At 43.8% G+C, this 13,490-nt stretch overlaps 1 pseudogene; it reads left to right on the top strand.

Moving 5' to 3' along the window:
- The first annotated feature begins 9,168 nt into the window (after nucleotides 1-9,168).
- Nucleotides 9,169-10,057, top strand: LOC110502060 (annotated as a pseudogene).
- Nucleotides 10,058-13,490: the final 3,433 nt, after the last annotated feature.

Below are 13,490 nucleotides of genomic sequence, written 5' to 3'. Positions count from 1 at the left end.
CCTCGCTTTATGTCTCTCTCAAATGTCAATATGCCTTGTATATTGTTGTTTAGGATAATCATCATTGTTTTAGTTTACTGCAGAGCCCCTAGTCCCACTGTACATGCCTAGATACCTCCTTTGTCTAACCTCCCACACATGCGGTGACCTCACCCAGTATAACCAGCGTGTCCAGAGATGCAACCTCCCTTATCATCACTCAGTGCCTGGGCTTACCTCCACTGTACCCGCAACCCACCATACCCTGTCTGCACAGTATGCCCTGAATCTATTCTACAACGCCCAGAAATCTGCTACTTTTATTCTCTATCCCCAATGCACAAGACGACCAGTTTTGCTAGCTTTTAGCCGTACCCTCATCCTACTCCTCCTCTGTTCCTCGAGTTATGTGGAGGTTAACCCAGGCCCTGCGTGTCCCCAGGCACTCTCATTTGTTGACTTCTGTAATCAAAAAAGCCTTGGTTTTATGCATGTTAACATCAGATGCAATCTCAACCACACTGCACACTGCCCTAACCCATCTGGACAAGAGGAATACCTATGTGAGAATGCTGTTCATCGACTACAGCTCAGCATTTAACACCATAGTACCCTCCAAACTCGTCATCAAGCTCGAGACCCTGGGTCTCGACCCCGCCCTGTGCAACTGGGTACTGGACTTCCTGACGGGCCGCCCCCAGGTGGTGAGGGTAGGTAACAACATCTCCACCCCGCTGATCCTCAACACTGGGGCCCCACAAGGGTGCGTTCTGAGCCCTCTCCTGTACTCCCTGTTCACCCACGACTGCGTGGCCACGCACGCCTCCAACTCAATCATCAAGTTTGCGGACGACACAACAGTGGTAGGCTTGATTACCAACAACGACGAGACGGCCTACAGGGAGGAGGTGAGGGCCCTCGGAGTGTGGTGTCAGGAAAATAACCTCACACTCAACGTCAACAAAACTAAGGAGATTATTGTGGACTTCAGGAAACAGCAGAGGGAACACCCCCCTATCCACATCGATGGGACAGTAGTGGAGAGGGTAGTAAGTTTTAAGGTCCTCGGCGTACACATCACAGACAGACTGAATTGGTCCACCCACACAGACAGCATCGTGAAGAAGGCGCAGCAGCGCCTCTTCAACCTCAGGAGGCTGAAGAAATTTGGCTTGTCACCAAAAGCACTCACAAACTTCTACAGATGCACAATGTATCACCGCCTGGTACGGCAACTGCTCCGCCCACAACCGTAAGGCTCTCCAGAGGGTAGTGAGGTCTGCACAACGCATCACCGGGGGCAAACTACCTGCCCTCCAGGACACCTACACCACCCGATGTCACAGGAAGGCCATAAAGATCATCAAGGACAACAACCACCCGAGCCACTACCTGTTCACCCCGCTATCATCCAGAAGGCGAGGTCAGCACAGGTGCATCAAAGCTGGGACCGAGAGACTGAAAAACAGCTTCTATCTCAAGGCCATCAGACTGTTAAACAGCCACCACTAACATTGAGTGGCTGCTGCCAACACACTGACTCAACTCCAGCCACTTTAATAATGGGAATTGATGGGAATTGATGTAAAACATATCACTAGCCACTTTAAACAATGCTACTTAATTAATAAAATGTTTACATACCCTACATTATTCATCTCATATGTATACGTATATACTGTACTCTATATCATCTACTGCATCTTTATGTAATACATGTATCACTAGCCACTTTAAACTATGCCACTTTGTTTACATACTCATCTCATATGTACAGTATATACTGTACTCGATACCATCTACTGCATCTTGCCTATGCCGCTCTGTACCATCACTCATTCATATATCTTTATGTACATATTCTTTATCCCTTTACACTTGTGTGTATAAGGTAGTAGTTTTGGAATTGTTAGTTAGATTACTCGTTGGTTATTACTGCATTGTCGGAACTAGAAGCACAAGCATTTCGCTACACTCGCATTAACATCTGCTAACCATGTGTATGTGACAAATAAATTTGATTTGATTTGATTTGATTTTGTTAGGTGACCTAAACTGGGATATGCTTAACACCCCGGCAGTCCTACAATCTAAGCTAGATGCCCTCAATCTCACACAAATGATCAAGGAAACCACCAGGTACAACCCCAAATCCATAAACATGGGCACCCTCATAGATATTATCCTGACCAACTTGCCCTCCAAATACACCTCTGCTGTTTTCAATCAGAATCTCAGCGATCACTGCCTTATTGCCTGCATCCGCTATGGGTCCGCGGTCAAACGACCAGCCCTCATCACTGTCAAACGTTCCCTAAAACACTTCTGCGAGCAGGTCTTTCTAATTGACCTGGCCCAGGTATCCTGGAAGGATATTGACCTAATCCCATCAGTCGAGGATGCCTGGTTGTTCTTTAAAAGTAATTTCCTCACCATCTTAAATAAGCATGCCCCTTTCAAAAAATGTAGAACTAAGAACAGATATAGCCCTTGGTTCACTCCAGACCTGACTGCCCTTGACCAGCACAAAAACATCCTGTGGCGGACTGCAATAGCGTCGAATAGTCCCGTGATATGCAACTGTTCAGGGAAGTCAGGAACCAATACACAGTCAGTTAGGAAAGCAAAGGCTAGCTTTTTCAAACAGAAATTTGCATCCTGTAGCTCTGATTCCAAAAAGTTTTGGGACACTGTAAAGTCCATGAAGAAAAAGAGCACCTCCTCCCAGCTGCCCACTGCACTGAGGCTAGGCGACACGGTCACCACCGATAAATCCATGATAATCTAAAGTTTCAATAAGCATTTCTCTACGGCTGGCCATGCTTTCCTCCTGGCTACCCCAACCCTGGCCAACACCCCTCACAGCTACTTGCCCAAGCCTCCCCAGCTTCTCCTTCACCCAAATCCAGAATGCAGATGATCTGAAAGAGCTGCAAAGCCTGGACCCGTAAAAATCAGCTGGGATAGACAATCTGGACCCTCTCTTTCTAAAATGATCCGCCACCATTGTTGCCTGTCTATTACCAGTCTGTTCAACCTCTCTTTCGTTTCGTCCGAGATCCCTAAAGATTGGAAAGCTGCCGCGGTCACCCCCCTCGTCAAAGGGGGTGACACTCTCGACCCAAACTGTTACAGACCTATATCCATCCTGCCCTGCCTTTCTAAAGTCTTTGAAAGCCAAGTTAATAAACAGATCACTGACCATTTCGAATCCCACCGTACCTTCTCCGCTGTGCAATCCAGTTTCCAAGCTGGTCACGGGTGCATCTCAGCCACGCTAAAGGTACTAAACGATATCATAACCACCATCGATAAAAGACAGTACTGTGCAGCCGTCTTCATCGACCTGGCCAAGGCTTTCGACTCTGTCAATCACCGTATTCTTATCGGCAGACTCAATAGCCTTGGTTTCTCAAATGACTGCCTCGCCTGGTTCACCAACTACTTCGCAGTTCAGTGTGTAAAATTGGAGGGCCTGTTGTCCGGACCTCTGGCAGTCTCTATGGGGGTTCCACAGGGTTCAATTCTCGGACCGACTCTTTTCTCTTTATATATCAACGATGTCGCTCTACACCTATCTGGTGTAATACTAATATTTGGTGTCCTATGTGATCTTAGGTACTGTATGTTCCCTGTAATTCTCTCACTCTCTCGCTCTAATGCAGAACGCCACAATATGTTTTTGTGCTGGTCAAGGGCAGACAGGTCTGGCATGAACCAAGGACTATATCTATTCCTAGTTCCATTTTTTTTGGAGAGGGGCATGCTTATTTAAGATGGTGAGGAAGGCACTTTTAAAGAATAGCCAGGCATCATCTACTGACGGGATGAAGTCAATGTCATTCCAGGATACCCCAGCCAGGTCGATTAGAAAAGCCTGCTCTCAGAAGTGTTTCAGGGAGCATTTGACAGTGATGAGGGGTGGTCGTTTGGTCGCAGACCCATTACGAATGCAGTCAATGAGGCAGTGATCGCTGAGATCTTGATTGAAAACAGCAAAGGTGTATTTGGAGAGTGATTTAGTTAGGATGACATCTATGAGGGTGCTCGTGTTTACTGATTTGGGGTTGTACCTGATAGGTTCATTGATAATTTGTGTGAGATTGAGGGCATCAAGCTTAATTTGTAGGATGGCCGGGGTGTTAAGCATGTCCCAGTTTAGGTCACCTAGTTGAGTACTGGGTGGTACACAGCTAGTAACAGTGACTGAAGTTCAGGGCAGGGTAATGTGCGGAGGCCGGCTAGCCTAGCTGTTTTCCAGTCTCTCGGTCCCAGCTTTGATGCAACTCTACTGTCTCTGCCTTCTAGATGGTAGCGGGGTGAGCAGGCCTGGGCTCGGGTAGCTGAGCTCCTTCATGATCTTTTTGGCTTTCCTGTGACACCGGGTGCTGTAGATGTCCTGGAGGGCAGCAGTGTGCCCCCAGTAATGCGTTGTGCTGATCGCACCACCCTCTGGAGAACTCTGCAGTTTTGGACGATGCAGTTGCGGGTCTTACCTGACACCCTGGACCCATTACAGTTTGCATACCAACACCACAGATCCACGGAAGACGCAATCACCATTGCACTGCACACTACCCTATTCCATCTGGAGAAGTGTAATACCTATGTGAGAAAATGCTGTTCATAGACTACAGTTCAGCTTTCAACACCATAGTCGCCGCCAAGCTCGTCATTAAGCTCAGGACCCTGGGTATGAACACCTATGTCTGCAACTTGATCCTGGACTTCCTGACGGGTAGACCACCCCCTCCTCAGCCCCTTCCTGTACTCCCTGTACACCCATGACTGTGTGGCCACGTACGACCCCTACAATATCTGGCAAGCGGTATCACAGCAGTGGCATCATTAGGCCTGGGCTTGTTTTAGATCCAGCCCCAAACCTTCTGATGGTACGATACATATTTTTGTCCCCCAAAAAATGTCAGATTGGTTACAGAAACTGAATAAAAACTAAATAATAACAGCAATATACTGCTAGGCAGTAGCAGGCATTACAAGAAGCCGCTGGAGTGACGCGGTGCCTGCTGTAATTGGTAAAAATTTCACAACGCATTGGACCGCACATGTCCATTCCCCCCCCCCCCCCCCCCCCCCCCCACGCCTACAGTACTGGTTAGATGTCAATGCCCTCAAGCAGAAAAACTCCTGTCAGTCAGAGTATTCGCAATGTCTACTGTAAGAGAGGAAAAATAAGCGAGCAGATTGAGCCGGAGCAGGCAGCAGTGAATGAGGTGTAGTGGGTAGAATAGCTAGAAAGTCCAAGCCCAGCAGCAGCAGAGTTAGCCACAGGTTTGGGCAGGGTTGGTGGTAGCTAACTAGCTAGTTTCTCTCAGCATAAGAGCTAATGCTAATAATCTAGTGTTAGCGCTCAGCATCCTTAATCTATTGGGTGTCAGTCAGAGTTATTTAACAGTATATTTAGGGAATGGGAAAGCTATGGATGTTGACATAATTCACGATATTATTATATTTGATGAGGTTTGTTACTGTAGCTAGCTAGCATGGTTGGCTAGTAACTTTAGTAGCTACTGGCTGGCTAGCTAGCTGAGACCGAAGAGATCTGAGAAAAAAAATCTGACTAAAGCACATTATCTTCTGACAGTGACACAGTGGACTGAATCTGAACATTACTACAACTAGATATTTAACCCTGTTTAAAATGGGCAATGTTGAGTTGGTAGAACGGACCAAATTAAATGAATCATCAAGGTCTTATAACCTATTCCATTATACAGGTAAACATGCTTGGCTCATCTCTTTTTATTTTATATAAAGGCTGTGTAACTATTTGTAAATAACTGCCCATTATTACGTTGGTTGAAAATATTTAATTGAGCTTTTTTACTTTTTTTATTGTTGTTGCATTGTCGAGAGGTGAACCTGCATATGTAACCATTTAATTGCAATATGTACTCTGTGTATATCCTGTGTATACTGTATGTCAAGAGAGACACACCAGACAAGACACAGAGATAACAACAGAAGAGTATGATATAATGGAGAGAAACACACCAGACAAGACACAGTGACTGTAAAAGAAGAGTAGGATATGATGGAGAAAGACTTACCAGACAAGACACAGTGACTGTAAAAGAAGAGTAGGATATGATGGAGAAAGACTTACCAGACAAGACACAGTGACTGTAAAAGAAGAGTAGGATATGATGGAGAAAGACTTACCAGACAAGACACAGAGATAGCAACAGAAGAGTATGATATGACGGAGACACACCAGACAAGACACAGAGATAGCAACACAATAGTATGATATGATGGGGACACACCAGAGAAGACACAGAGATAGCAACAGAAGAGTATGATGTGATTGAGACACACCAGACAAGACACAGAGACAGCAACAGAAGAGTATGATATAATGGAGAGAAACACACCAGACAAGACACAGTGACTATAAAAGAAGAGTAGGATATGATGGAGAAAGACTTACCAGACAAGGCACAGAGACAGCAACAGAAGAGTATGATATAATGGAGAGAAACACAACAGACAAGACACAGTGACTATAAAAGAAGAGTAGGATATGATGGAGAAAGACTTACCAGACAAGGCACAGAGACAGCAACAGAAGAGTATGATATAATGGAGAGAAACACACCAGACAAGACACAGTGACTGTAAAAGAAGAGTAGGATATGATGGAGAAAGACACACCAGACAAGGCACAGAGACAGCAACAGATGTATAGGTGATGGAGAGAGACACCAGACAAGACACACTTTTACAGTTTTTGCAACCAGGACAGGACGAGAGAGGAGGGTAGACAAAAGAGACAACAACATAAAGGACTAAGAGACAGAAACATAAGAGGGCATACAAGAGAGACTGCGACCAGACATCACAGAGAAAGTGATGGAAAGGAACAGAGGGGTGAGCACAAAGTAGACTATATCACTTAAAGGCTAACTCTCAACCCAATTTCAGCCGTTGCACAAACCCTTCAAAAAAATGCATTCAGGTGAGAAGTTTTGGGTAGAGGAAATTAATCATTTTTGGGTGGCTAAACACAGTTGTACCTGATTAGGGCTGTTGCTGTGACCGTATTCCCGCCACACTGGAGGTCGTGAGTCATGAGGGCAGTCAAATTCCACGTGACCCTTTAGTCACTGTAATTAGGCATCTCCAAGCTCTGATGCTGCTGATGGTCATTAGTAGCCTACCAAAGTTGCTAACTGCCTGGTACTCAGCACCCTATTGCCCCTCTAATCACTCTGACATAAATGCCAATGTAATTGAGTCCATGAGCTCATGTTGCTTAACATTTCTATAGGCTATGCAATTGTGTGAGAAAACAGAGTGAGGGTCCCATCAGCTTTCTATAGGCTGAGACTACTATATTTATATATCAACTTTCCAAATTTTAAGCACATTGCTTCTCTTTAAAACAGGAGTATAGCCTACCTGCCTGGCAATAAAATGAACCTTGGGAAAGTGTCCTCCATTCACCATTCAAGTGCATAGATAACATGTATTTTTTTCTCGCTGCCCTTGTTTCGAGACAGATGCATGATAATGGTCCATTCTAAATCAAAATACATTTCACACATATTATTTTGTATATGTAAAGACAAGATTAAATCAAGAATAGTGTGACAATATTAGCCTATCACTTGTGAATGATGTATTATCACTTGTGAATGACGCCCAGCTTATTAAGGCAAACAGCCCATGCTTTCTTTTGTGACATTTTCAAATCATAGTTGCACACCTCATTTAGCCTAGCCCATAGGACTATATGGTGGTCTTCACTGACGAGTTGTGTGCTTGTCTCACATGGGGTGATGGTCGGATTCGTGTTTATCATTGAAGGAAGGAGCATTACACCGAGGCCTGTACTCTGGAGTGGGATCGATTTGGAGGTGGAGGGTCCGTCATGGTCTGGAGCCGTGTGTCACAGCATCATTGGACTGACCTTGTTGTCATTGCAGGCAATCTCAACGCTGTGCGTTACAGAGAAGACATCCTCTTCCCTCATGTGATGCCCTTCCTGCAGGCTCATCCTGACATGACCCTCCAGCCCGACAATGCCACCAGCCATACTGCTTGTTCTGGGAATGATTTCCTGCAAGACAGGAATGTCAGTGTTCTGCCATGACCAGGGAAGAGCCTGGATCTCAATCCCATTGAGCACGTCTGGGAACTGTTGGATCGGAGGGTGAGCGCTAGGGCCATTCCCCCCAGAAATGTCCGGGAACTTGCAGGTGCATTGGTGGAAGAGTGGGGTAAAGTCTCACAGCAAGAACTGGCAAATCTGGTGCAGTCCATGAGGAAGAGATGCACTGCAGTACTTAATGCAACTGGTGGCCACACCAGATACTGACATTATTCCATTTCTCTTAGTCACATGTCTGTGAAACTTGTTCAGATGATGTATCAGCTGTTGAATATTGTTATGTTCATACAAATATTTACACATGTTAAGTATGCTGAAAATAAACGCAGTTGACAGTGAGATGACGTTTCTTTTTTTGCTGAGTTTATATTTTCAGAGTAGCTTTTCCAACATTGGTTGTACATTATATAATGTACTTACTTTAAAAACCCTAAATTCCCCTAAAAGTATGCCTTCCCCTGTAGGCCCTTACAATACTTTTAATTTGCTCAAATTATTCATATTGCTTTGCGCCATGTAAGTCTAGATGTTTAAAGTCTTCTTAATGAGGTGTTTGATAGGATTAAGTCATCTACTTATTGCGTTATCTATCAATGGAAGCTTGTTCTCGAAAATTATATCCAATAAAATGTAATGTGGTCACTGATTATCTCTCTCATTGGTCCAATCAGCTGACAGTCTTACCCTATGTATGGGGGTTGGCCAATTCTTCAGATTTGAACAACTAGTCCTTGTTTACAGAATTATCCCTGCTGCTTTTGACTGTCTCTAAATTCCTCACTCAGTGTAAAGTTCTGTCTGTTTACTGTTGAGTCTCGTGGGGAAGTGTGTTCTACAGAGTGGTGATGTAAGAGGCGAGCATCACCTTCTGGAATTTCACCCATCAATATCCACTTGACTCCTAGCAGCATTTCCACCGTCTACGATATGGGTCCGCATGGTCAATGGACTTAAGTCTGCGCTCTGCGTTAACCGCCACCGTATCCCGGAGCGAATTCTCTGCAGGGGAGGAACGTCATCTCTCCAGGCCGTAGCTGTGAAGAGAAGATTATATGATGGGAACGGTGCTCTCCATATACCCTACAACAAAGAATGAGGCTATTCTGGATGAGGGGGGGACCATGCAATTAAAACAGGGGGCGTAAAAAAGCAGTCCATGCTTGTCTCAGCTCTCACATTTAAGAAAACGGTTTTCGAATCGACCAAGAAAAAGAGTCGCAAGAAAGTCATCCCAAATGCCTCACAGGTGAACAACAGCCACGTAAATCAGCTTAATAATGAAAATAACAAGAAATCCCTGCAATCGAGTACGGATGGTAAGAAAGGACCACTCACTGTACCAGTGCCGATGGTTACTACCCAAAGTCTTCAACCCAATCAACCCCAGGTCCCCTCTAAGAATGTGGAACTCTTAGCTGTCCAAAAGCAACCTAGCAAAGTAGACCTCCTCTCACCGAGGTGTGTGATTATCCAGGCATCGACTGGGGAGCTGTTACGCTGTCTGGGAGAATTTACATGCCGGAGATGCTATAAAGTGAAGCTCACTTACAGTGAGGTCATTATATGGTTCCGAAAAGTCGACCAAACCCTTCTCCTCCAAGGCTGGCAGGACCAGGGATTCATTACAACGGCTAACTTGGTTTTGTCTACCTGCTCTGTAAGGTATCAATACCCGATGATCTCGATAGCGCACCCGAAGTCCATAGTGTCTTCCTGCTCGGTCTCTATTTATCCTACTCGTACATGGGTTGCGAGATATCTTACCCTCTGAAACCCTTCATGATTGTGGCCAATGACGATAATTTATAGGATAGTTCTATGAGCATCATCAATAACACGAGTGCCAAAATGTTGCAGTTAAATGCAGACCCTTACTTTTTCACGGAGGTGTTTCAAGAGATAAAAGATGAAGGAAAGTCTAGGGACAAAGACTTGGACCATTAAATCAAAGGAGAACTCTGATGAATGTTCCACAAAACCAATGGAGTTGTGGTTTGAATACAATATTTATCCGTTTTCAAGGCCAAGGCCTACTAGATTGGAGAATCCAGTCTATTCGTTTCTAAACTATTCATGTTGACTTGTACCAGTGTTAAAGAAAACTGTAGTAGCCTACGGAACAACTGAAGTATTCCAAAAGTAGGCATATCTCATTTGTAAACTTTTGCAAAAACTGTAGGATTGTCACAGGGACACTGTGGATAATAGAAATGTCTGCAAATACATCAATATATGGGTAATCTAGCGTAGTTTTATAATTATCTGGGTGTTCAGTTATGTAGATCTGTTGTGGGCAAGAATAGCAGCATGTTATAGGTCAAGATGCTGAGCAATCCAATGTACTGAATAGCCTTTCTTTACTCATCGCTCCCGTTGAAGCCTATTCTAGCCCTTTGGACATGATGGAATGGAATGTATAACTAAAGAGATTATTTATTGTCATTTGTGCCAATTAAAAACTGGTTTACATGAAATTATAGCAGATTGCCTTCATTGGCAAAAAACATTATTTTTTTGTATAATTTTTTTATTGAGCCATTTTGTTGATGTACTTGTTGAAGCAAAAAATATCAGTTACACTGGTTTCTGAATGTATTGTGCCCTATTTGTAAACTTGTAATGGTGCAAGAGCTGGCAGCTGCTTTTCAGCATTGTAGGGGCATCTATCCAATCACCCTGGTCTCAGAGCATTTTGTATTATTCTGTACGTACATCAGAACACTCCATCTAGTATGACATGTTGAATTTTGTGAGGTTACAGAAGGCTACTTAAGGCAGAAATAAAAGGAGGATGTTTGGTCGAGGTGGATGGGTGAACGTATAACGCAAACATCTAGAAACACAAATGTTGCGAGCTTGAATCTCATCATGGGCAACCTGAGCATGTTAGCTAATTAGCTACTTTGCACCTACTTAGCATGTTAGCTAAACCTTCCCTAACCCCAAACTTAACCCTTTTAGCTAACCCTTCACCTAACCTTAACCCTTTAACCCAACTCCTAAATTTAACCATAACTCCTAACCGCTAACCCCTAGTCTAGCTAATCTTAGCAAGCTCGCTAACGTTAGCCACCTAGCTAGACTTCGTAACATATCATACGTTTTTCAAATTCATTACATATTGTACATTCAGCAAATTTGTAACATATAATACAAATTGTATTCATAATATAGCATACGCAATGGGTGATGGACATCCACAAATTAATACATACCAAACGAAATGTAACATATCATACTAAATGGAGGGTCTCAGATTTAAGAAATACGAAATGCTCTGAGATCAGGTTGCTCTGCATTGAAACATTGGAGAAGATGTGCAGCTATTTGCACAGTCTGAAAGAAGGCCAAGCCAATATAATGTATTTAAGCAACAAGGCACGCTGGGCAACCCATTTACCTGTGACTGTTTTCATGATACAGCACTGCCTCGGGTGCCTTATTTATTTTATAAAATGGTTACCAACAAATAAAAAAGTCTGTTCTGGACTTGGGGACTGTGAAGAGACCTCTGGTGGCATGTCTTGTGGGGTATGCATGGGTGTCCGAGCTGTGTACCAGTAGTTGAAACAGACAGCTCGATGCATTCAACATGTCAATACCTCTCACAAATACAAGTAGTGATGAAGTCAATCTCTCCTCCACTTTCAGCCAGGAGAGATTGACATGCATATTCAGAATTTTAGCTCTCTGTGTGCATCCAAGGTCCAGCCGTGCTGCCCTGTTCTGAGCCAATTGCAATTTTCCTAAGTCCCTCTTTGTGGCACCTGACCACATAACTGAACAGTAGTCCAGGTGCGACAAAGCTAGGGCCTGTAGGACCTGCCTTGTTGATAATGCTGTTAAGAATGTAACGCTTTATTATGAACAGACTTGTCCCCATCGTACCTGCTGTTGTATCAATATGTTTTGACCATGACAGTACAATCCAGTGTTACTCCAAGCAGATTAGTCACCTCAACTTTCTCAATTTCCACATTATTTAGACACCCTAAAGACTGCACATCATGGTTCACCATCAGCCACAAACATCTTAAGAATAAGCTACCAGCCAAACAAGCTTATAAACAATGTAAACAACACATTTTAATCTTTCCTTACATACAGTGCCTTGCGAAAGTATTCGGCCCCCTTGAACTTTGCGACCTTTTGCCACATTTCAGGCTTCAAACATAAAGATATAAAACTGTATTTTTTTGTGAAGAATCAACAAGTGGGACACAATCATGAAGTGGAACGACATTTTTTGGATATTTCAAACTTTTTTAACAAATCAAAAACTGAAAAATTGGGCGTGCAAAATTATTCAGCCCCCTTAAGTTAATACTTTGTAGCGCCACCTTTTGCTGTGATTACAGCAGTAAGTCGCTTGGGGTATGTCTCTATCAGTTTTGCACATCGAGAGACTGAATTTTTTTCCCATTCCTCCTTGCAAAACAGCTCGAGCTCAGTGAGGTTGGATGGAGAGCATTTGTGAACAGCAGTTTTCAGTTCTTTCCACAGATTCTCGATTGGATTCAGGTCTGGACTTTGACTTGGCCATTCTAACACCTGGATATGTTTATTTTTGAACCATTCCATTGTAGATTTTGCTTTATGTTTTGGATCATTGTCTTGTTGGAAGACAAATCTCCGTCCCAGTCTCAGGTCTTTTGCAGACTCCATCAGGTTTTCTTCCAGAATGGTCCTGTATTTGGCTCCATCCATCTTCCCATCAATTTTAACCATCTTCCCTGTCCCTGCTGAAGAAAAGCAGGCCCAAACCATGATGCTGCCACCACCATGTTTGACAGTGGGGATGGTGTGTTCAGCTGTGTTGCCAAACATAACGTTTTGCATTGTTGCCAAAAAGTTCAATTTTGGTTTCATCTGACCAAAGCACCTTCTTCCACATGTTTGGTGTGTCTCCCAGGTGGCTTGTGGCAAACTTTAAACGACACTTTTTATGGATATCTTTAAGAAATGGCTTTCTTCTTGCCACTCTTCCATAATGGCCAGATTTGTGCAATATACGACTGATTGTTGTCCTATGGACAGAGTCTCCCACCTCAGCTGTAGATCTCTGCAGTTCATCCAGAGTGATCATGGGCCTCTTGGCTGCATCTCTGATCAGTCTTCTCCTTGTATGAGCTGAAAGTTTAGAGGGACGGCCAGGTCTTGGTAGATTTGCAGTGGTCTGATACTCCTTCAATTTCAATATTATCGCTTGCACAGTTCTCCTTGGGATGTTTAAAGCTTGGGAAATCTTTTTGTATCCAAATCCGGCTTTAAACTTCTTCACAACAGTATCTCGGACCTGCCTGGTGTGTTCCTTGTTCTTCATGATGCTCTCTGCGCTTTTAACGAACCTCTGAGACTATCACAGTGCAGGTGCATT

Source organism: Oncorhynchus mykiss, chromosome 22 (genome assembly GCF_013265735.2).
Source record: "Oncorhynchus mykiss isolate Arlee chromosome 22, USDA_OmykA_1.1, whole genome shotgun sequence".
Taxonomy (NCBI): domain Eukaryota; kingdom Metazoa; phylum Chordata; class Actinopteri; order Salmoniformes; family Salmonidae; genus Oncorhynchus; species Oncorhynchus mykiss.
This window is presented reverse-complemented; position numbering and strand designations above follow the sequence as displayed.